Below are 22,045 nucleotides of genomic sequence, written 5' to 3'. Positions count from 1 at the left end.
TAACCCATGAAGGCCCTCTCCTTCCTTCTCCAAACAGCTAGAGTGATAAGCATCTTCCCAAATGTCCTCAAGAACAGGTTTCAAAGAGTCTCTGGGAGAGCTCAGAAACTTTTACAAGGAGAAGATAATCTAGATTCCTGAAATCTGGATGTCCCAGGTCCCGGGCAATAGGGGTATCTAATCAGGAATTCCCCCTTCCCACCCCATCCTCTCCTCTCCAGCAGCATTTTGTACAAATCTCTCACTTGTCACTGCACTTTTATAACTAGTTTCATATTTCTCTCTGCTGGTCTAGGACGTGAGAAAGTAGAGACTGTGCATGGTCATCACTGCATTCTCACTGTCCAGCACTGTCAGTCCCGGGCTCCAAAGTGGTGCTTAATGTTTGTAGGGTGAAGGAATGGGGAAGGTCCTGTGAGAGCCTGCAGCCATCCCTCTCTGCCAGCCCAAAGCCCAAGGGGAGCCCACAGGGGACTAGCTGGCCAGGGCTTTTCAGCCAACTGTGTAGGATCCCTGATCTGATCACTACCCATCTTTAACACACTTTCCCAGAATCTCATAGCTTAGAAGAATCAGATGAAAGAAACTTTTGATAAAAACGACAAGCAATAGCATATATTGGAGTATATGAGGAAGCCATTTGATGTAAAGCTGATTTGGCCTAACCTTATTTTTTTTCTAAAAGGGCCTGACGTGGCTGTTAAGCGTGCACTGTATATCTGCTTTCAGCATTTCCGAGGTCCCTAAGGCAAGAACAAATGCCCTCAAGATAAAGGTGCAACTTCCCCCATATTAGCATTTCCTTAAGGACAAGCATCTCTCCCTAGACTAGGAATTGATTGCTGCCCTCACCTGTGACCCCTAGCCGAAGACAACAAACTTGCTTCCTGCTGTGTCCATGGAGACAGCAGATCTACTACCTGCTATGTCCATCAATCACTGTGCTGACAGGGCAATCTTGTGACTACTGTAAAAGGGACATTTCAGTCATGTGTGATACATGCTCTGTGACAGTATATAACCACTGTGTACACTCCCACTTGTTTCAAGTGCTCCATTCCTTTGTGGAAGGGCTCTCCTGGCCTATATGGTCCTCACGTTTGACTCAGAATAAACGCATCCCATTTTGATTTATAGATTGGTGATGGATCATTTGTGTTGACACTTTTATGTGTCCACCAAACAGTAGACCCTGTCCTCCTGGTGACACAGCAAAAACATTTCCCAGCCTTCCTTGCGTGCCCAGGAGGAGAGTTGGCCCCTTCCAGGCCTGGCCCATGAGAAATCTTCTGCACAATATTTCTACCTCTTTTTCCCCATCTGCTGGCTGAATGTAGAGGACAGAGAGGCCCTAGAAAATCTGTGTGAAGCAGAGCTCACCTCCGCATATGATCTGCCCTGAAGTCTGAAGAGATAGAGAAATACACTTTTATTATGTTTATCTACTGAGACATTGGGGTTGTTTGTTACAACAGTTAGTTTACCCTGACCAATGCAAGCCATGACTGAAAGTCGACTCCCTTTACAGTTTGTTTCTGCAGACGGTTTTCCCCTGTGCTAGATACTGAGGACTCGCAAACGGTAACACCCAGTCCCTGCCAAATAAAGAGGAAAATATCACTTCAAAGAGAAAATCTGTAACATCCTCTCAGTTCTTCCTTCTAAAAGCCCTCAAATCTCTGTTTTCTTCCCTACGTTATTTATTTAAGAGAATCCTTTATGGTTGATTCCTTTTCTCTTAAGTATACTTATTCACATCTGTTTCCAAAGCTTAAACTATCTCTTCAGTGGCTCATCTGGAGCCCACACTACAGAGCCAAGCACCTCTTTCCTGGACCAGGGCTTCTCTGCCTGGCCGAGCAGTAAAACCAACCTACCCCTCACTATGTCTCTGATTCTTCATTTGTTCTTCATCAAAGTTCAGCACTCACTTTCATTTGTCAAATCTAATCGTCAACTGTCAGTTCTCACCTTATTCAAACTCTCAGCCACATTTGACATAAACATTTCCTCCTCCTTGACATATTTTCTTTCTTCTGATTCTGGGACACGCATCCTCCCGCAATATTCTTCTTATTCCACTGGTTACTTTTCTCAGTCTCCTTTGCTGGATCTTCCTTTTCTCAACCTCTAAATGTGCTTTGAACTTCTGTTCTTTTCTCTCTGAACACTCTCCCTAAGGAATCTCATCCAATCAGATGATTTTAAATTCCAGGTGCACGCATGACTTCCAAGTTTCAAGCTCCAGCATCATCCAGGCATTCCAGACTCATACATTCAGTTGCCTACTTGACTCCACTCCAAAAGAAAGCTTTTAATTTCATCCTAGAAATTCCCCATCATTCTACCCAGTGGCTTGAGCCAAAAATCTAAGCAGGACCTATCAAATGGACCTATCAGTAAGTTTTTTCAACTCTTCCTTCAAAACGTATCTCAAATCCAACAACCACATTTCACCATCTTCATCAAAGCCACCATGATATCTTGCCTGGATTCCCAGTGTACCATTCTAACTGGATTCCTTCCTTGCCATCTTGCCTCTCTACACTCTATTCTCAACACAGCAGGAGCCAAAGTTATCCTCAAAACCATAAATCAGATGATGTCATTCTCAAGCTCAGAAGTCCACAGTGGTTTCCCATCACACTTAAAATAAACCCAAAGACTACAGCATGGTCCGGAAGATGTTTCATGATACAACTCCACTTATCTCTTGCACTACATCTCCTGTCATCTCTAGATCCACTCACAATGCCCCTTCCATGCACATGGGCTTTCTTTCAGTTCCTCAAATACTCTGGATCTTTCCCAACTTGGGATCTTTGTATCTGCCCCCCACTCTGCCTGGAATGGGAGAAGTCCTGCATCTTAATATTTCGATTCCTTTCTATCCATTGTGTCTTGTTTTAAATGTCATCTCCTGAGAAAGATGCTCCCTGACCTCCCTCCTCTAATAAGTGTACCTCCTTTATTCTCTATTGCTGCATCTATTTAGTTTCCTTTATGGCCTGGCATATGAAAAGCACTTAGTTAATACATATTGCATAAATGAGGCCAGAACAAGAGAGAAACAGTACAGTACAAAGGGTTATCTGGAGCAGAGCAATGCAGGGAGAGTAGACGATGCAGTTGAGGGTGACTCAGAAGGAAGATCTGCAAGGATTGGCTAGCCTATTAAATCAGGATGATAAAGAAGGAATCCTGGGTGATTGAAGTTCTTCTTTGTGCAGTAAATAATGATGTCATTGATACAAATAACAGAGAAGCCGAAAGAGTAAGCATGCTTTGGATGGTTTGGGAGAATTTTTAATTTAAATTTGTCTGCGTTACCATGAGACAATCCAGATAGACAAATTTTAGGGGGCTGGTGGAAGTGGAGCTTAGGAAAGAAGTCCAGATAAGAAAGTAGGAGGATCCACATGCAGATTTTCCAAGGAGCATGTGTAAAGGGACAAGTGGACCCAGGAACACCTGGGGAACACTCACACTTAGGAGGTAGACGTGGAAAAAGAGTCAGTGTCTCTTGAGTCAGAATTAATCATTTGTGTCACCTTGAAGAAGTTACTTGAAATCACTGGGCCTTCTGTATGTTAAGTATAAATGCTGAAAGTAGATCAGTTCCACCTCTACCCCATATGATCTGAGGAGTGTGGGACCAGAATCCGTGAGTTTGTGTCCTAGTGTCACCCCCTCCTGGATGTATGATTTGGAGCAAGGTTTTTACTGTCTTTGTGGATTAATTTCCTCCATTGTAAATAGACATAATAGCACTTACTTCTTATGGCTGTTGTGAGGGTCAATAAATAGGAGAATATTTGTAAAGAACCCAGACCTGTGCCTGGCACATGGTAGTAGCTTCTCAATAAAAGTTACCTACTTAAAAAGACAAGGTACAAGATTATATTTATCCCTCCTTTCTAGGGTTCTCAATGGGGGAACCAATTGTGAAGTGGTCCCTCTGCTCTGAAGAGACAGGCACGTAGGTCTAGAGAGTTGTTAGGTCTGCTCTAAGATGCATGGAACCTACTGAGACTGAATGTCATTTGAATGGAGACTTTCTATCTGTACCCTGAGGCCTATAGTGCTGAAAGTGTTGAGGAGTAGAAAAGTCCAAGAGAGATTGGGGTGGGAGGGCTTTAAGAAAGAAGGAAAACAAGATCTAAATCTGGAAAGGAAAAGATACAGGTGCTGAAGTGGGATGAGGCAAAACTTGGCCAAGGTGCCGCATAGATCTTCCCTGGGTCTCCATCCATGACCCACCCAGCTAGGCCACTATTTAGAGCTGTAAGATGGAGAAAGAACACTAAGATCTTGTCTGATGGAGTCTGGAGCCTGAGACCATAGATATGACACAGTGACTCACCAGCATAGGACTGCGCTTTTCTCCAGTCTAATACAGAAAAATGAGAGGTGAGTGCTCCCTGGCTAGAGCCAGACAATTCTTGGCCTTTTCTGTGCCCTGTCTGCCTTCCCTTCCCCTCCTTGGTGCCCTCTTCACTCGTCTCCAGCACTTGTCTGGCTGCCTTTCATCGTGTTCCTCACAAAGATGTGTCCAGGCAGAGGGAGGCCAGAGGACATAGACTCTTCTATTCCCCCTTCTTGGTCCCTGAGCACAGACTTTGACTCCACCGGCAGCTCCTTACTCATCTCTTCTTCCTTACATTATATGGCCTGGCGCCTCAGTATCTGAAAGGCACCAGCATGTGCAAAGTCATGTCAAGTCTGCCATTGCATGAGACACAATCCTGGATGGAGGAAAGAACTATGGTGGATTCACCCTTCTCTTCACAGTGACCTTGGTCCATTCACTCCCCTGGTCAGGCACTTGATCGCATCTTCTTCATCTTTTCCAAGACCTAGTGCAGTGTCCTGTAGGAAGTAAGTGTGGCCAAGTGCCTGGAAATCTGTCTCTTTGACTTAGTTAGCCTTAGCAGGAAGAATCTATTTCTCATGGTTACTATGTCACTGCTCACTGCCATTAGAAACTCCCAGGAACACAAATTTGTTTTATAGCTTTACCTGGGGAGTTGCTTGTGTGTTGCAGGCACTATGGCTTATGGTCTACTAGACCACAGTTTTTGTCTCTATCTCCATATGTTGTTATCCATGACTCATTAGGCGTGAAACTCAAAGTCAATTAAGTAACTACTCAGTGTCCGTATTTCCTCATCCTTAGGGTGGGGATAAAACCAACATTTGCTTCTTAAGTCATCTGGGGAAGACTTAGAACAGCACCCCTGCATATTAACCCTCTATGAATGTCACTGTCCTCCATTTTGAAAGGTTCATTCACGACCCCTGCATTGTTGACTCTCAAACCTACCTCCCCAGGACACAGCATCATCAGGTGTCTGGTGTGGGATTGGGGTCATAGCCCCAAAGTGAAGAAGAACCTCTGAAATTTTGACGTGAGAAAATGCGTACATTGAAAATCACAGTAGGGCAGGTGTAGGGGGAGATGGGAGGCAGCAGCATCATTTACATTGTATTCTCTGTTATGACGCCTCCTGGGATTGCACAACGTAGCAGGTCCTTATTGGAGAGCCAGATGGGAGGAGGCAGGGAGATGAAGCAGAAGCTGCTGTGACACTCCAGGCAAGAAATGATGAGCACTTCAAGCAAGGCCCTAGATTTGGGGTCAGAAAAGAGAGAGGTGGATTTATTTACTACTAATAATAATAGGCAATGCTTACATAGAACCTACTATGAGCTTGGCATTGTGCTTGGGGCTTTACATCTATTAACAACACTAAGAGGTAGATACTCTTATTTCCCACATTTTATGCATGAGGAAGCTGAGGTCCAGGGAGGTTGAATAACTCACTCAAGGTCACACAAGAGGTTACTGGTTGAGCTGGACTTAAGTCCAGGCAATCTGGCTCCGGAGTCTGTGCTCTAACCACTAAGCTGGACTATTTTAAACGAAGTGCAAATAGCAGGATTTGGCTGTTAGTCAGAAGTGGTGGATGAGACAGCTGAAAGGAGTTGAAAATGATTCTTAGGTGGTGTAATTAACTCAGATAGAGAGGGAGGGCAGGGTTAGTGGGATTTTAGTTTTGGATTCACTGACTGTGAGATGTCTTCAAGGCCTCTGTAGGGAGGTGTCATGTGGACAGTGGCTGAGGCAGTGGGTGGGGCTAGAGCCAGAAATCAGGGGCTGGTGAGGGAGGGTGGTCAGCTTACAGGGTAGAGGCCTGAAAATGGCTTGGCCCCTGCAGGGAATGTGTGTAGTATGAAAAGAGGGCCCAGCACTGAAGCCTGAGGAATATCAGCAGTAATGGAGCAAGAGGGGCAAGAATTCTGAGAAGGAGCTTCCCAGGGAGTAGGGAAAGAACCAGCACAGGAGCCAGGGAATTGGTGAAGCAGATACCAAATTAGGGAGGCAGCCCTACTCAGGGAGGTCCATGAAGAAAGGATCGAGAAATGCACATGGATTTAGTGACTGGGAGGGTTTAGTAACTGGCAGGAACTATTTTTATGGTGTAGTAGAGGGGAGATCAGCCATCATGGCAGACAAGAGAGTGGAGGGCATGCGTGTATTTTCTTTGCTGTGACCTTGCTGGTGTGGAATTAGAGCCCTAGAGAGAAGTGAAGAGGAGCATATTGCACAAGGAAGGGGAAGGAAGGAGCTGGTGAAGATGGGAGACGCTTGTGCTTCTTCTAGCTTGCTGTGTGGCAGAAGACTCTATTGTGGTCCCCCGTGGTTACTCACCTTGTAGTTCACATCCTTGGGTAATCTCATCCCTTTGACTGTTGGCAGAACCTGTGACTTGCTTCTACTCAGTAAAATCTGGGAAAGATGGTGGGCAGTCACTTCCATGATGACATTGTTGTATAAGAGTCTGTCTTGCCAGCTGGCCCACTCTAGAGGCTCCCTCTCTCCTCCTGGATTTGAAGAAGAAAGCAGTCATGGTGGGAGGCCCACATTGCAAGATGCTGAAGGGGGCCTCTGGGAGCAGAGAGCAGCCTCCAGCCAACAGCCAGCAAGAAGTTGGGGCCCTCGATCCTACAACTGTAAGGGAATTAATTCTGCCAACAACCTGAGTGAGCTTGAATGTGAATTCTTCCTCAGTGGAGACTCCAGGTGAGGACACTACAGCCTGGCTGACACCTTGATTGCAGCCCTGTGAAACCCTGAGCAGAGGACCAAGCTCAGCAGTGCCTGGATTTCTGACCCACAGAAACTGTGAAATAATACATGTATGCTGTTTTAAACTACTAAGTTGATGTTAATTTTGTTATGCAGCTATAGATAACTAATACATGAGGAAGGAAAAAGAGACAGTGGGAACAACAATGAAGATTCAGAGGAGCAAAAAGACTAATTTATATTTCTAGCCCTGACTTCTTGTCTGGACTGCGCACTTGGTTCTCCAACTGCCTACTCTGCGTCTCCACTTGATCCCTAATAGGCTCCTCAACCTTGACACAGCCAAAATGGAACTTCCAATCCTGTGCACCTCCTCGCCTTGTCCCCACAACCTGCTTTTGTCTCAGTTTCCCCATCTCAGTAAATGGCAACTTCACCTTCACATTTTCTTAGGCCTAAGACCTCAGAGTCATTCTTGATCCACTCCTTTATTCTTATTCCAAATCCAAGCCCATCAGCAAAGCCTTTTTACTGTATTTTAAAAATAAATCCAGCCCCGACCACTTCTACTGCTCCCCTTGGTATAAGGCATTCTCATTTCTCGCCTGGATCCCTGCAGTAGCTCCCAGCTGGTTGCCAGATTTCTGTTCTGCCACCTCTCCCCACATCCCAGGCTCAGGTTAACATCTGAAGTAACTTCTTAAAACGTAAGTCAGATCCAGTCCCTTCTCTGCTTAAAAACTTTCAGCGGCTCCTCTCTGAGAGACAAAGCCAAAGCCAGATGATATCTTTCAAGGCCAAACCACTCTGACACTGTCTGCTCCAATTCTCCTGGTCACTCGCTGTCCTCTAGCCACTCTAGCCTCTCTATACTCTTCAAACATGCCACATTTGCTTCTGCTTCTGGGCTTTGGCCCTGATGTCCTGTCTACTTACAATGCTTTTCCACAGGTAGTCTGTGGCTTGCTCCCCTATGTCATCAGCACCCTATTTTAAATTGCACTTCCAGTGCAATATTCCTTCCTCTGATTGATTTATCTCCTGAGTACTCATCATCATGTGCCACACCACAATTTTACTACTTATTTAGTTTTCTGTCTCTCTCCCTCCACTAGAAGGTAGGTTCTTGGTGAATGGGGGATTTCTCTTTTGCTCACTTCTGTACCCCCGGCTACTAGAACAGTAACCAGTGCATAGTTAGTGCTCGTGGATCTTTATTGAGTGAATGAATGAAAGAATGGACTGAATAGAGAAGCCCTGAGGGGAGCTGGAGAGTGAGGGGTCCAGGATGAAGGTGAAGAAATAGCCTGAGACAGGAGAAAGGACATGTGCTCCCTCGAAATCAGAGGAAACAGATGAGGAGGGACAGGTGCAGGTGGTGGAGAAGGGGGTTTGGGACCTCCGTCTTCTGTCCTCTCTCTGAAGTGGCGGGTTGCATCCTCATCAGAGACTTGGGGAAAGAATGTGGTGATGAGGATAACAGCTAATGTTCACTGATCACAGCCGTGTGCTACATTCTGTACTGGGTGCTCTCCACACTTTATCTCATTCCCTAACATCTGCTCAGAGAAGTGGGTGTAATTAACTCACTTTATAGGTGAGGAAAATAGAGTTTCAGAGAGGTTAAGGAAGCTGTCTCCATTTCTCTATGTAAGTAGGATATTCAAGGGCCAACCAGGTGTGTTGAATCTACAGAGAAAATGGGCACAGAAGTGTGAAACCCAGTGATGCATTTGGGGCACTGCAGGTGGTGTGGTCAGGGCAGTGCAAGGTGGCACACGGCAGGGAGCAGCCAAGGGTGGAGCAGAAATATGAAGACTGGACCGCTGAGTGTCTGCAATGCAAGGATAAAACGTCCAAGGATTGGGCTTTATCTTTTAGGGTAGTGTTTCTTCAACTGAGTTACACAAAAAACTTGCCTAGACAAAAACTAACTTCTAGAACACATCTGAAACTATAACTTCAAACCCTAAGGGACCCAATTTGAAAATGCAACATTAAAATAAAAAATTTGTCAAGGCCAGCCCCATGGCCCACTGGTGAAGTTTGCACGCTCTACTTCGGTGGCCCAGGGTTTCGCTGGTTTGGATCCTTGGCATGGGCATGGACATGGCACGGGTCTTCAGGCCACACTGAGGTGGCGTCCTACATAGCACTCATGAATAGTATATACAACTATGTACTGGGGAGCTTTGGGGAGAAAAAGAAGAGGAAAAACACAAAGATTGGCAACAGTTGTTAGTTCAGGTGGCAATCATTAAAAAAATAGTTAAAATCTGTCTGTAGGGAGTTCATTTGTCACTGATGGGATTGTAAACATAGCAGTTAGCTTGGAAACCTGGACCACTCAGCAATAATTGATTATAAGAATGATAACCAGATGATACAGAGTCTGCTTAGGTTGTATTTATTTAGATTAAAATTGACATTAAGACAATTTTTCAAAAGAATTAAAAATTCTTTTAGAATTTACAAATCTCCACAGCAGCCCCTACCCCACTAACACTGCAGAAAGCAATGGGAAGCCACAGGAGGTTTGGGAGCTCAGGAATGTAATCACATGTCTGTTTTAGCAACCTTACTCTGAGACTCTAGACTGTGGGCAACACTGTAACAACTTTTCGAAAGCAATGTGTTGTTTATGCTGGTTGTTTTCCAGACTTCTTGTCTGTTTCCTGATGTTTGTTTAATCTTAAGTGTTAAGAGGAAAAGGACAACAGTAGCTCTTGGAGGAAGGGAAGCAGAAACCAGGGAGGTAGAGTGGTTTGCTGGTGACGGCTGTGAAGAGAAGGACTGTGGGAAACTGAGTCCCATGGCTCCTTGATAAAAGAAGAGAGACAAATTGGAGGAGGTGGTCCATGCTGAGAAGGGGCCCCAGGCTAAGATGTAGAAAGGACTTTCCCTGAGGGATAGGAGGGAAAGGAGCCCACCTGGGCGGGTGGTGGCAGCCTTGAGGAATCAAGGCTGCACAGGAGGAAAGGACATGACGTTCAGTTTTGGAGAGAGGATTTAAAAAGCTTTGGGGCATCCAGGAGGTGTGAGCCAGAGATATTAGGATTGTAGGAGGTAAGTCCAGATAGTGTAGGAGTGAGCAAGGCCTCAGGGGAAAGAATCAGGTTAAATACACCTAGAAAATGAGGCAGATGAAGCCTTAGATAAAAAACAAGAATTCAAATTTAGTCACCATCCACTTTCTGGGCTTTTCTCCAACCTAAAGTAGAACAAAGATACCTCATGAGATAGCTGCCACTTGAGAGGGTCTGAAATCATAGACAGAAGAGAGGGAAGCACAGAACTTACTGGGCTCTCTTTGGAGTTTCTCTTCAAAAAGACATGAATCTAATCAATACTGTCCATAGCAGAGGAGGCAGGTCTACTGGGCAAAGTGGTCTCTTGGAGACCCCTTCCTGGGCTATCTGTTCGGGGAGTCCTGGGAGCTGTCCCAGAACCAGGAATGCTAGGAGACAGTCAGGGTCACAAGAGGGGGAAGGAAATGGATCAGGCTTGGTGGTAGTGAGTGAGGAAGGACTGCGTTGAACATCTCAGTTAAAACATGTCCTGATCCTCTGCATCTTCATCCTCTCCCTTTCCTTCTGTCCAACCCCATGTTCCACATTCTTCATTAGACCTCATTGTCTTGGTCTTTTGATTGCTTTACCTGATTGTTTATTGTTCCTTTAACCCTCACAACAACATTGCTTGTTAGATATTTGGGGGAAATTTGCTTCTGGGGCGTGCATTGACCCTAGACTGTTGAATTCTCACTCTTTCTCCTGATGAAGTTTCCAGATGAAACACAGTGCACCCACCAGAAGTCCCAGAAGAAGCAAGAATGAAGTCTGAGCTTCTGCCCAAGGAAAGTCCTTCAGGAAGAACGTGCCTGAGTCAGAACAGCTGAGCATTATTCCTTCAGAGAAAAGGAGGAAAGACCCAAAGACATCGGGGTGTTGGTGCACACAGAGATGCCTCTAGGACTGTCCAAGATTCCTGGTCCAGCCCGATGGGAGGAAGGAGCCTGGCTGGGATAGTGACTTTAGCCTTGCCCCATTCTCTCCCACTCAGTGGTTGGGAAACCATGAAACCTTGAGAGTCATTGTGAAAAAAACAACACAAAACAAAAACCCTTGGGACTTAAGGGAAGCACAAATCACCCCTGAAACATGGAAATGAACCTGAGATCTGCAGGAATGGGTGGACATTGTTCCCTTTTCCTCAAATCGTGGGAGGAATAGCCTTTAACTGAGAATCACCTTGAACCTTGGAGCCCCTCAAGTTACATGCAATTGTTGATTGAAGCGTATTTTTGGCAAGGAAGGAGAAGACGGTAGGAATGAGAAGCCCTGAGTACTAGTTCCATCTCCGCGGTTTACTCTACGTGTGGTTTCAGCCAAGCCATCTAGTGTCTCTGTGTCTTGATTTCCTACCTAAAATGGAGAGTTCAGTAATGTTACGTGTGCTATTGACACTCTCAGATCAAAAAGAAAATTGTGAGAAGAGAACTTGACCATGTAGAGGAACTTTTACGCATGTGCTTCTTGTGAACTTTCCTCTGCATACCGCAAATACTAGTCATTTCGTAAGCGTCCAATAAATACCATTGAATTGAAAAAAATGAGACTGTGAATCCTTTGTCTCCAAGAAGAAGAATTCCATGTGACTAAAAAGCCTTTTCAAGGAGGTGTTGCCAATTCAGTGAAATATCCTATTCATTGGAAAAATTAAATTAACCAAATAAAAACTACCCCTACCCATACAGCCAGAACAAAGTCATAGATGGACATAAATGCAAGTCTAGGGTCAATGCATGCCCCAGAAGCAAATTTCCTCCAAATGTCTAACAAACATTGTTGTTGTGAGGGTTAAAGGAACAGTAAACAATCAGGTATTGCTATCTTTCTAATATGATGGAATTTTTTTATTAATAAAGTAGTTTCCGACAATTTTCCCTGAAACTTGAACATCATGTTTTTGTTTGGTTGGTCATTATCTTCTAGAGCAGCCCACACAGGACTTCCTCATTTGCTGTGCTTATGTTCTTTCCTCCCCCCAAATTTAACCCTAGATTTTGTACTGTTTTGTTTCTTCTGGTAACAGCTTTAGAGTGAAAGCCGCATATGTCCTGATAAAAGATGAGTTTCAAAAAAGGTTAATATATATAAAGAACAGGTGCCAAAGAGTTCATTTAACTTATTAACGAGGAAACCAGTAAAAGTGCTAAGAGTGGTTCAAGTGAGGATTTTATTTATAGAACTTTATGTTCTCTATCAGAGAGAAATCGTGTGCATTGCCTAGGACAGGAATCAACTGTATTCCTCTCAGTGTTCCATGAGTTAACATCTGTTGCTACACAGCTGTACAATAGCCTAGAAAAAGAAACAAAGGCACACTTCTGTAGATCAAAGATCACCAGTGTGAAGTCCATGAGACAATGCCAGTATTCCATTGAAAAGATACCCAGTCAGCTTTTTCGACCATTTGAAAGTCTTTCACAGTTTTTCCTGGCTGATCTTCTTTCTTTCTTTCTCCTACAGTGTTGAGGACAAAACAGGCAGTGGTGGTTCACACAAAGGCAGTAAATATTAGATAAAATATGAAACAGAGGAACTGACTGTTTCCCAAGAAATACTGCCTAAGGGGCACTTAGAAAAGATCCAAAGTGATTTCCAGAAATGATCAGACCGTTTGCAAAGAGCCTCAGTTGAAGAGAGAGGACTACACTCATGCACACCCTCCGTCCCTTTAAACAGCATCCTCACCTGCCTCCTCCTGTCCGGCAGTGGCTTCAATGATGTCACCTCTTTGTAAAATGGCAAATATTCAAGGACTCTTACTTGGCATTTCCTGGTGTAAGTGCTACAGGCCTCTCCTCTGTGGTACTGATGAGTCCTGTCCTCGTCGAGCCCATGACCAGAGAGGATGCACCTACAGCTGTTGTACCCTATGCCTGAGTCTCACCTCCAGGGAGAGGGACAGGGGAGCTCGCTGTCCTTCACATCTTGGCTAGAAAAGTAGTCACCTCAGGGGTCACTCCCTGCCCATGGAACTGGTTACCAACCAGTAAGAGGGAGACGAAGTGGAGACATGTGAGTAAAGGGAGGACCCTGGACTAACCTCAGGATGGGTCATGTTCTCCGTCAGAAGTCTGGGGAGCAGACACAATCTGAGACCTGCTTCATTTTGTCCATAACACTTATAACCAATTTATCTTTCTCTTTGTTTCTTATGTGTCTCCTTGTTCTTGCATGTAAACTCCACAGGGGCAGAAATTTTTGTCTGCTTTGTCTTCTGCTGGATTCCCAGCACCTAAAACAGAAGGTAAGACGGATTGCCAGATAAAATACATTGTGTTTTTGTTTGCTAAATCTGGCAACCTTAAACACAGAGGACTCTCAGTAAATATTTGAGGAATGAATGAGTACTATTTTCCACTTGGAGCTTTGATTGAAATAGAGAAACCAAGCAAGGCAGCAGGCAGAGGAGAAAAGGGGAGCGGAGTTGAGCTTATAAGCAGAAACCCCTGTCTATTTGCTGTGAGTCAGACACTGTGCTGAGCAAACAGATTAGGGAAGAGAAATAAAGAGAAGAGTGGGAGAGAGCCCTGGCCTTCAGGGAGCCCTCTGACCTCAGGCTTACACCCTCCCATGTCCTTCAACCACACCCTCCTGGCAGTCTCCCCACAGCCCTTTCTCAGACACTCACATTTCTCTGCTCCTCTGACTGACTGAGTCTTTGGATCACTTCGTGATTCAGACTCTGGGCTGGGCCAAGGCTTCAGTCACGACTCTCCACTGCCTCCAGTATCTCAAACTGAAATACTGTTAGAGGCAGGAGAGCATTCAGGGGCCAGGTATTGCCATCAGCAGAGCTCCCCTGAGGACCCCATGTAAATTTGTGTGGGGCCCGGGTGCCCCGTATCTGAGCCTGCCCCAGGGCTGAAACAGATGATGACAGGGATGAACTCTGGACTGTGCAGCGCTTCCCCCTACACTTCTGATGTAAGATAGCAAGGATTTCAGGGAAAGAAGCTAAGTCTAGAGATTGTCCTACACACACCTGGGCTGGTCAGTCTCTCCACAGCACTGCCCATCTGGCACTCACACCAGTGGGCATGAGGCTTTTCAGCTCAGCCGGCCTGTTGACAATCCCCTATCTGTGCTTGGGGAGAGTGGATGATGCACTGGGGTTCCCAGGAATGCGAACAAGCTGGAGAAAAACAAATTTGTATTAAAACAAAACCAAAAATAAACCACACTTCAGCATGCATCTGCTAAACACTTTTGACTTCCTTGGTCCTACAAGGATTTGCTGGAAGGTGGGAGACAATGGGGACAAGGAGCTGTTGCTAGGCAGCAAGATCAAGTAGGGATGAAGTCAGAGACTGCAATTTTCTTATGAGGAGAGAACTTTGGTGGCAGGAAGTAGACTGGGTGAAGCTGCAGAAATGACTCTGTTGCTACTGAATCATTCAGAATTTTCAGTCAATTCTGAAGCTGCAGAAATGAAGCTCTGGAGCAGTGAGAACCCAGGGAAGATATGGACCAAGTGAGTCATCCAGCATTAACACCCTCAGCCAACTTTGGTGGGATAAATGCTCTGCAAGCTTCCCTTCAAAATCTGAACCTCTCTCTGGCTGTGGCAGCATTTACGGCCAACAGACCCAGGTGCAGGTAGTAGCTGTGCTCTTGACCGAGGGGCACAGCATTTTGGTTAAGCGTGTGAGCTCTGGCGTGACATAGTCTGGATTCACAGGTGCCTCCACTAACTTCTCTGGCTGTGTGACCTTGGGCATATTATTGATCTCTCTAAGCCTCCTCTACAAAATGGGTTGAATTGTAGTGATGACTCATAGGAAGGCTGTGAAGATGGAACAAGGGCATACGTGCAGAGCCTGGTACAGGATGCTCAGTAAATCTAAGCTGTTGCTCTAATATCTCTTACTCCAATTTATTTGATAATGTGGTTACTTATTAACATCTAGCTATCTCTCCAGATTGCAAATCCTTGAAGAAAGATGTCTGGCCTGGTTAATCTTTATTTGTATTTTACTCCTCCTCCCACCATCCCAATCCACTCTCTGCTCTTTTCCAGTCAGCTCTGTGCCCCACAGGCTGACCTCTGAGGACTGTAGCAGCAGCCTCTGCAGTCTGGGTTCTGGTGGAGGTCTGCCAACAGAAGACAACAGGAGAAGATCAAAGGGTGGAAGGGCAGAGACTCCAGGGTATCTATTCTCCTAGCTCCCTCCATACTGGGCAGCAGGTGATGGTGGCCGTCTTCCTACTCTAGAGGTCACAGCTCTGTCAGGATGCTCTAGTGTGGCTTTAAGTCTCATCTTCTGTGGAAATACTCTCCCCTAGCTTCATCAGACCCACTGGTGGTGGTTCCTGCTGTAGCCCTAGGGTGTGTCACCATTCCTTGCTGATATCCCTTAAACCTTCCACTGACCTTTGCAAATGGTCCCTCCATTAAATTCTCTTCAGTTGCCTTCTGGACTTTGCCTGATTTCCTGCCAGGACTGTGACTGATTTGGTACTTTATCTCACTCATTTGTTCATGTCTTCAAATGTCTCCTCATCCATGAAAGCTTTCCTTGATCTTTATAGCCAGGAAAAATCTCTCCTTCCTATGAATGTTCAAACCACTTTATAAGGCAAGAAAGGGACCTGGAATGCCACTAACCCTATCAACTCAGCCATTATAGAACATAGGCTTCCTCAGAATTCACAATATCACTGGTCTAGTCTATCAATAGGCTATCTTTCTCCTTTCTCCCTATCCTTTTGTAACCACATCAAGAAGGGGTTCTCCTATCCAATGCACATAAAATAGCCAATAATTACAGTATCAGCTTTTGGGAAAAGCAAACAACTTTATTGCAAATTTGATCTGCGAGTAGACAGGAGGCATATAATCTCCAATCTGTATCCCTGATCCAGGGCTTGAGGCAAACTTTATGGGATGAAGTGTGGAGATAGATGATTGGAGTTAAGCAGAAGTGAGGTAATTGATGACCTGCACAGGCATAGTCAAGCTTCATGGCTCTTCATAGGATGCGTGTTCGTAAATGATGGTGTTACTACGATCTGAGGATGGAGTTTTCAGCCCCGTGACTTCAAAAGGGTCAGTTATCAGGCTTTTGCACAGGCCTAGTTGATGGGTTGGTGGTCTCAACTGGCCTGAACTGGACAAGGGGTCTCAGTTCCTGAAAAACAACTCTTAGTTGCTCTGTTGACAAGATGGGCTCATTTTGGACTGGTCCTAGAGGGCCCATGGTTACACTTTTGCAGAAGGCAATCAAGACTAACATGCTTTAATGGAGTTGCCCAAGGTCAGAGCTAGTTGATTTTCTGATTTATGGCCTAGTTATCTTTCCCTGGTCCCAAGCTGCTCCTGTTTAACTCTGAGACTCAGATCTGGAGGTTCTCTAAGGGGAAAGAGTCCCTTGTCCCAGGAATGGGAGACTTGACCTGGCAGTTTTACATTTGCATTCAGACAGAGAGGCTTCCTCTCCAAAGGACCATTCCATGCATACAAGATGAAGGCATCTCCTGCATGGTCCAAGAGCAGGGGTCTATGACAGGACAGGGGACACCTGAGCACAGGAAAGGAATTAGCCAAAATGGACTGGAGAAGCAGAGTCTGAAGAAGAGGAGGAGGAGGTGGTAGAGATGGTGGAAGGCAGGGCTGCAGTCTCACTTCTGGGTGAGACTTCTTGCTGTGGGCAGCATTCCTTAAGCTCCATCGTTAGTCTCCTAAACTGCATTAAGTCAAAACTCTTTCTCTTCTCTTCCATCCCCTCCTCCCACCCTCCTACCTCTTGCTTGCTACTAAAGATTTCAAGTAAGAACAACCATTCTCAAAATTTTTTTCTGCAGCTAGAATAGCTGCCACAACAACAATGGGATGAACATTCCCAGACTTGCTGCAGACTGTTCTTCCTAGAACAGCGCATGTCTCTAGGATATTCTCTTTCAGCCCAGCTCCTACTATGGATCTGTGAATACTAAGACTCTAGGATCCTTGTTGGTCTTCCATCCAATCCCTGCTCCCTCAACTTACATGAACAAGCAAACACCAAGATTGAGGGTTGGCTTAATGACTCTTTTCCTTAACCTTCCTTAAGATAGTGGCAGCTCTGGAGCTCTCTGACTAACCTTATGACTATTATTCCAACTCACTGCCAGTGTTCTTCACACCCAACATTGCCTTCCCAATCATTGCAATGTGAAAAGAAGTTTAACAAAGTTGGAGACTGTGGGGGACATCCATGCCTCCCAAATCTTCATCATCGCCCATTCTTTATTCAGTTGACATTTTCTTCAATTGCATGAGAAGTTCTGTGTATATGCAGCTTTAGGACCACAAGACGCACACACAAGTGCCCCTCTATAGAGAAATCTGGATCCTCCCATCGTCTTCTCATATGAAAACTAGAGAGTTCTCTGAAGTGAGGAAGATCACAGAAGAGGAAGGGAAGAATCTCTCCTCTCCTCTTCCAAACTTTGCTCCTTCTTGGGAAAAGATCACAGTTCAGAATCCTTGCTGTTCCCTCTCCCTAAGACTCCAATAATAGCATCCAGTAGTTATTGAGTGGTCCCCCTGCTCTAGCAGCTGTGTGCATCCCCATGAGTGAAGCAACCCCCAGGGGATGAGTTTTGTTTATCCTTCTCACTGGATCAAACCTGCCTGGCAGGTATTATGATCCCAATTTGTACAGGAAACTGAGGCTGAAAGAAGTTAAAAGACTGGATCAAAGTACTTGGTTAGTGAGCAGCAATGCCAGGGTTGAAGCCTGCTTTGTCTGACCACAAAGCCTGACCTCTGTATAGCTTCTGTTGTACAACAGGCCCTACCATCATTATTGTGGCCTGTTGTGACCACTCACACTGACCCTGGGGAAGCAGAACCTCAGCTCAGACTGGCACAGCTACCTGATGACCACAGCCAGCCAATGAGAGCAGGAGAGAAAGTGCCAGCCAGCTAAGAACACACAACAGGGCAAAGGTCCTTTTCCAAAACACAAGAGGTCTTTGTCCTGCCCCCACACCCCTAGAGTTTATTTGCCCAAAGAGAGTAATATGATAGGGAGAATACAGTTTTCTTGTTTCTTCTCAGCCTTCCCCCATACTTACCTCACACTGAATGTTCCTTGTCCTTCTACTTCCCCTGTTTTCTCGCTCTTCGGGTAGACAGATATGAAATGTTCATTCTCTGGAATTTGTCAGAGTTGGGTCACAGGAGCAGAAGAGCCTGGCTCAGAGGCTGGACCAGGCAAGTCCAGGCAGAGGGGCACACAGTAGCCTCTGCCTACAGAGACCGGTCAGCTGCAGACTCAGCAAACACTGCCGCTGAGATGGGAGAAGGGCAGAGCCAGGGAGGTGATGAGACCTAGAAATAGGCAGATGTGTGGAAGTAGCAGAAGGCAGGGTGGACAGCTACCCCAGGAAGGACATCCAGCAGGGATGGGAAAGATGGAGCCCTGTCAACAGGAGTCTTCTTGACCCCGGATAAGGCCATATGCCAGGAAAGGTTTTATAATCTTCTTTCTCAGGGTTCTAGGTTGGAGTTTAAAGCAGACAAGTTCATTCGATAAGCACACCTCATTTGTGCGGCAGGGATCGCATGAGGAGCCAGGGTAGCAATAAATAGAACACAGTTCCTGCTGGCCAGGAATTCACAGCCAACTCATTCAAACAAAAAATAATTACATTTACTATGTGCCGGAAATCACTCTAAGTGGTTTATACCTGGGTGAATTCCGGAGTCCTCACAGCACTCCTCTGAGCCAGGCATTGTTACCCCCGTGACCACCATCCTCATTTGACAGATGCAGGAAGTGAGGCAGAAAGAGATTAAAGGACTTTTCACAATTAGAGAAGAGTGACTCTTTCTAGACTTTGAAATGAAGCTATTGGGTCCCAGAGTCTGCTGCGCACCAAACACCACTGACTATACTAACAAAGAGCCATGTGTTGGTGCTGTGATAAGGGGAGTGGTGAGAGAGGGCGGGGAAACTTCTTGGAGGGGTGGTCTGTGAGGTATGACTTGGAAGAAAGGAAAGAGAGAGTGGCTAATAAAGACAACACCAGTTAAAATTTGAAATTCAGATAAACAACAAATAATTTCTTTGTATAATTATTTGCCAAACATGGCATGGGACAAATTCAAATGGGCATCCTGTATTTTTATTTGCTTAATCTGGCAACACTCCCCATTAGTCAGGCATTTCCTTGTATAAAGACTGCATGTCAGGAGTTGAGGGTGTGGAGAGGATGAGACTGTAGAGACAGACAGGAGCAGGTCGCAGAGGGCCTTGGACGCCATGCTTAGCATTTTATACTTTATTCTCATGGGCATTTAAATGGAGACGGGATGAGAGGCCCATATTAAATGTGTGCTTCATGAAGGTCTCTCTCAGGATAAGGAGGAGGAAAGGTAGTAAAGGAAACAGGAATTAGGGAAACTGCTGTAACAGTCCAGGGGAGAAACTGCAGTGACATGGACAGAGGCCATGTGGCTGAAGAGGAGGGGCAGCTCCAAGAGGTGATAAAGAGAAAGAAACAGGGCTGGCTTCAGAGGGTGTCACCTGTGCAGTTGCACAGGACCCTGCACTCAGAAGGGCCTCACACTGATTTTATGCTCTGCTGTTGCCATCTTGAAATTCTTAATAATTTTATCTTTGAACTTGTGGGTTTTTAAAATTAAGATATAATTGACATATAACATTATATTAGTTCTAGGTGTAAAACGTAATGATTTGATGTTTGTGTATATTGCAAAATGATCACCACAATAAGTCTAATTAATATCTACCACCATACACAGTTACAAATTTTCTTTTTCTTCTGATGAGAACTTTTAGGACTTACCCTCTTAGCAACTTTCAAATATACCATATAGTGTTATGACATTATATCCCCAAGACTTATTTATGTTATCACTAGAAGTTTGTACCTTTTGACTCCCTTAACCCATTTCATCCACCCCCATCCCCTGACTCTGACAACCACCCATCTGTACTTTGCGTCTATGAGTTCAGGTTTTGGGGCTTTTTTTATATTCCACATACAAGTGAAGTCATTCAGCACTTGTCCTTCTCTGTCTGACTTACTTCGCTTAGCTTAATCTGGTCCATTTATGTTGTTGCAAATGGCAAGATTTTCTTCTTTCTCACGGCTAAGTAATATTCTATGATATATATACATACCACATTTTCTTTATCCATTCATCTTTTAATGGGCACTTTGGTTGTTTCCGTATCTTGTCTATTGTAAATAATACAGCAATGAACATGGGGGTGCATATACCTTTTCAAGTTAACGTTACTGTTTTCTTTGGATAAATACATAGATTGGAATTTCTGAATCATCTGGTAGTTTTCTTTTTAGCTTTTTGTGGAACGTCCATGCTCTTTCCGTAGTGGCTGCACCAATCTACATTCCCACCAGCGGTGCACGAGGCTTCCATTCTCTCCACATCCTCACCAACATTTGTTATCTCTAATCTTTTTACTCGTGGTCATTCTAACAGGTGTGAGGCGATATCTTATTTTGTCTTTGATTTTCATTTCCTTGACAATTAGTCACACTGAGTACCTCTTCATGTACTTGTTGGCTACCTGTATGTCTTCCTGGGAAAAATGTCGGTTTAGTTCCTCTGCCCATGATTAAATTGGATTGTTTGGGTTTTTTTTTGATACTGGGTTGCATGAATTCTTTATATATTTGAGATATTAATCTCTGTCAAATATATGATTTGCAAATATTTTCTCTCACTCATTAGATTGCCTTTCATTTTGTTGATGGTGTCCTCTGTGCAGACACTTTTTAGTTTGATGTAGTCGAGCTTGATTGTTTTTGCTTTTGTTGCCTTTGCTTTTGGTGTGAAGTCCAAAAAATCATCCCCAAGACTGATGTCCAGGAACTTACCGCCTATGTTTTCTTCTAGAAGTGTTATGGTTTCAGGTCTTATGTTCAAGTGTTTAATCCATTTTGAGTTAATTTCTGTGTATGGTGTAAGATAATGGCCCAGTTTCATCCTTTTGCATGTGGCTTTCCACTGAACGTATGTTTTTTAAGTGAAATCCAATGGACCAACAGAGTATGTTCATGGGTAAAGTATGTATGCGCAATATGGGTGTCCACCATTCCTTGCCAGTCCATTCACAAATAGCATTAGTGATGCCCCATGAGCACATGTTTCCAGTGGATCCACATGCATGGGGGTTCAGTGAAATTCAGGGTATGTATAGGATAAGCCAATTACGTCCACTACTGAGTAAATTCAAGTGCTGACAGCGGCTAGAGGTCACGCTTCCCTTTTGAACCAAACCATGCTTCAAATGCAAAAAGAAGTCAACGGAGTTCTAAGAAACATAATTCTGTCATATCCTTTTGTGTGTTACTCCCCTGTATTTGCCAAAAATGTGTTTTGAAAATAATGACATAGATGGTAAGGAAAAGAGAGAGAAACCTGTAGTTGCTTTTCTTTCTGCTCCTTTCTTGAGCATCAATAAACCAAAGATAGTGTTGGTAGGGTGTATACATACCAAGAAGAGAAATAAAAAGAGTTGAGTTAGTTTTGTACAGGGCATCCACCCTTATGGTAAGAATGGGATACATGCACAAGCTATGAAATGCAAATGATGCAAGTTTAGTGATTCCACACATGTGTCAATGCTCTTATATTTGCATTTGAAACTAACATTTCACATTATAAAGATGAATGGTAAAATTCATGGTAATAATTAAAAATTCTAATGTTCCCTTTCTTAGAACAGTAACAAACAGCAAACAAAAGCCACTGTGACAAGTCAGGAGAGAGAGAAAGACTGTAGAAGATAGAGAAAAGTTTTATATTTTTGTAGTTTTAAACGCACTTGTTCCTGCTTTTTAAACAAGGGTACCACATTGTCAATGTGCACTGAGCCTTTCAAATTATGTGACCAGCCACTATAGA

At 44.5% G+C, this 22,045-nt stretch overlaps 1 long non-coding RNA gene across 1 annotated transcript; it reads right to left on the bottom strand.

The window, feature by feature from the left end:
- Positions 1-12,310: 12,310 nt before the first annotated feature.
- Positions 12,311-14,293, bottom strand: LOC138919413 (uncharacterized). Its single transcript, XR_011429577.1, has 3 exons — positions 14,144-14,293; positions 13,202-13,393; positions 12,311-12,615 (listed from the first exon to the last, which is right to left on the bottom strand). It is a non-coding gene; the product is annotated as an uncharacterized lncRNA (long non-coding RNA).
- Between the last annotated feature and the right edge of the window lie 7,752 nt (positions 14,294-22,045).

This window comes from Equus caballus, chromosome 20 (assembly GCF_041296265.1).
Source record: "Equus caballus isolate H_3958 breed thoroughbred chromosome 20, TB-T2T, whole genome shotgun sequence".
Lineage (NCBI taxonomy): Eukaryota > Metazoa > Chordata > Mammalia > Perissodactyla > Equidae > Equus > Equus caballus.
This window is presented reverse-complemented; position numbering and strand designations above follow the sequence as displayed.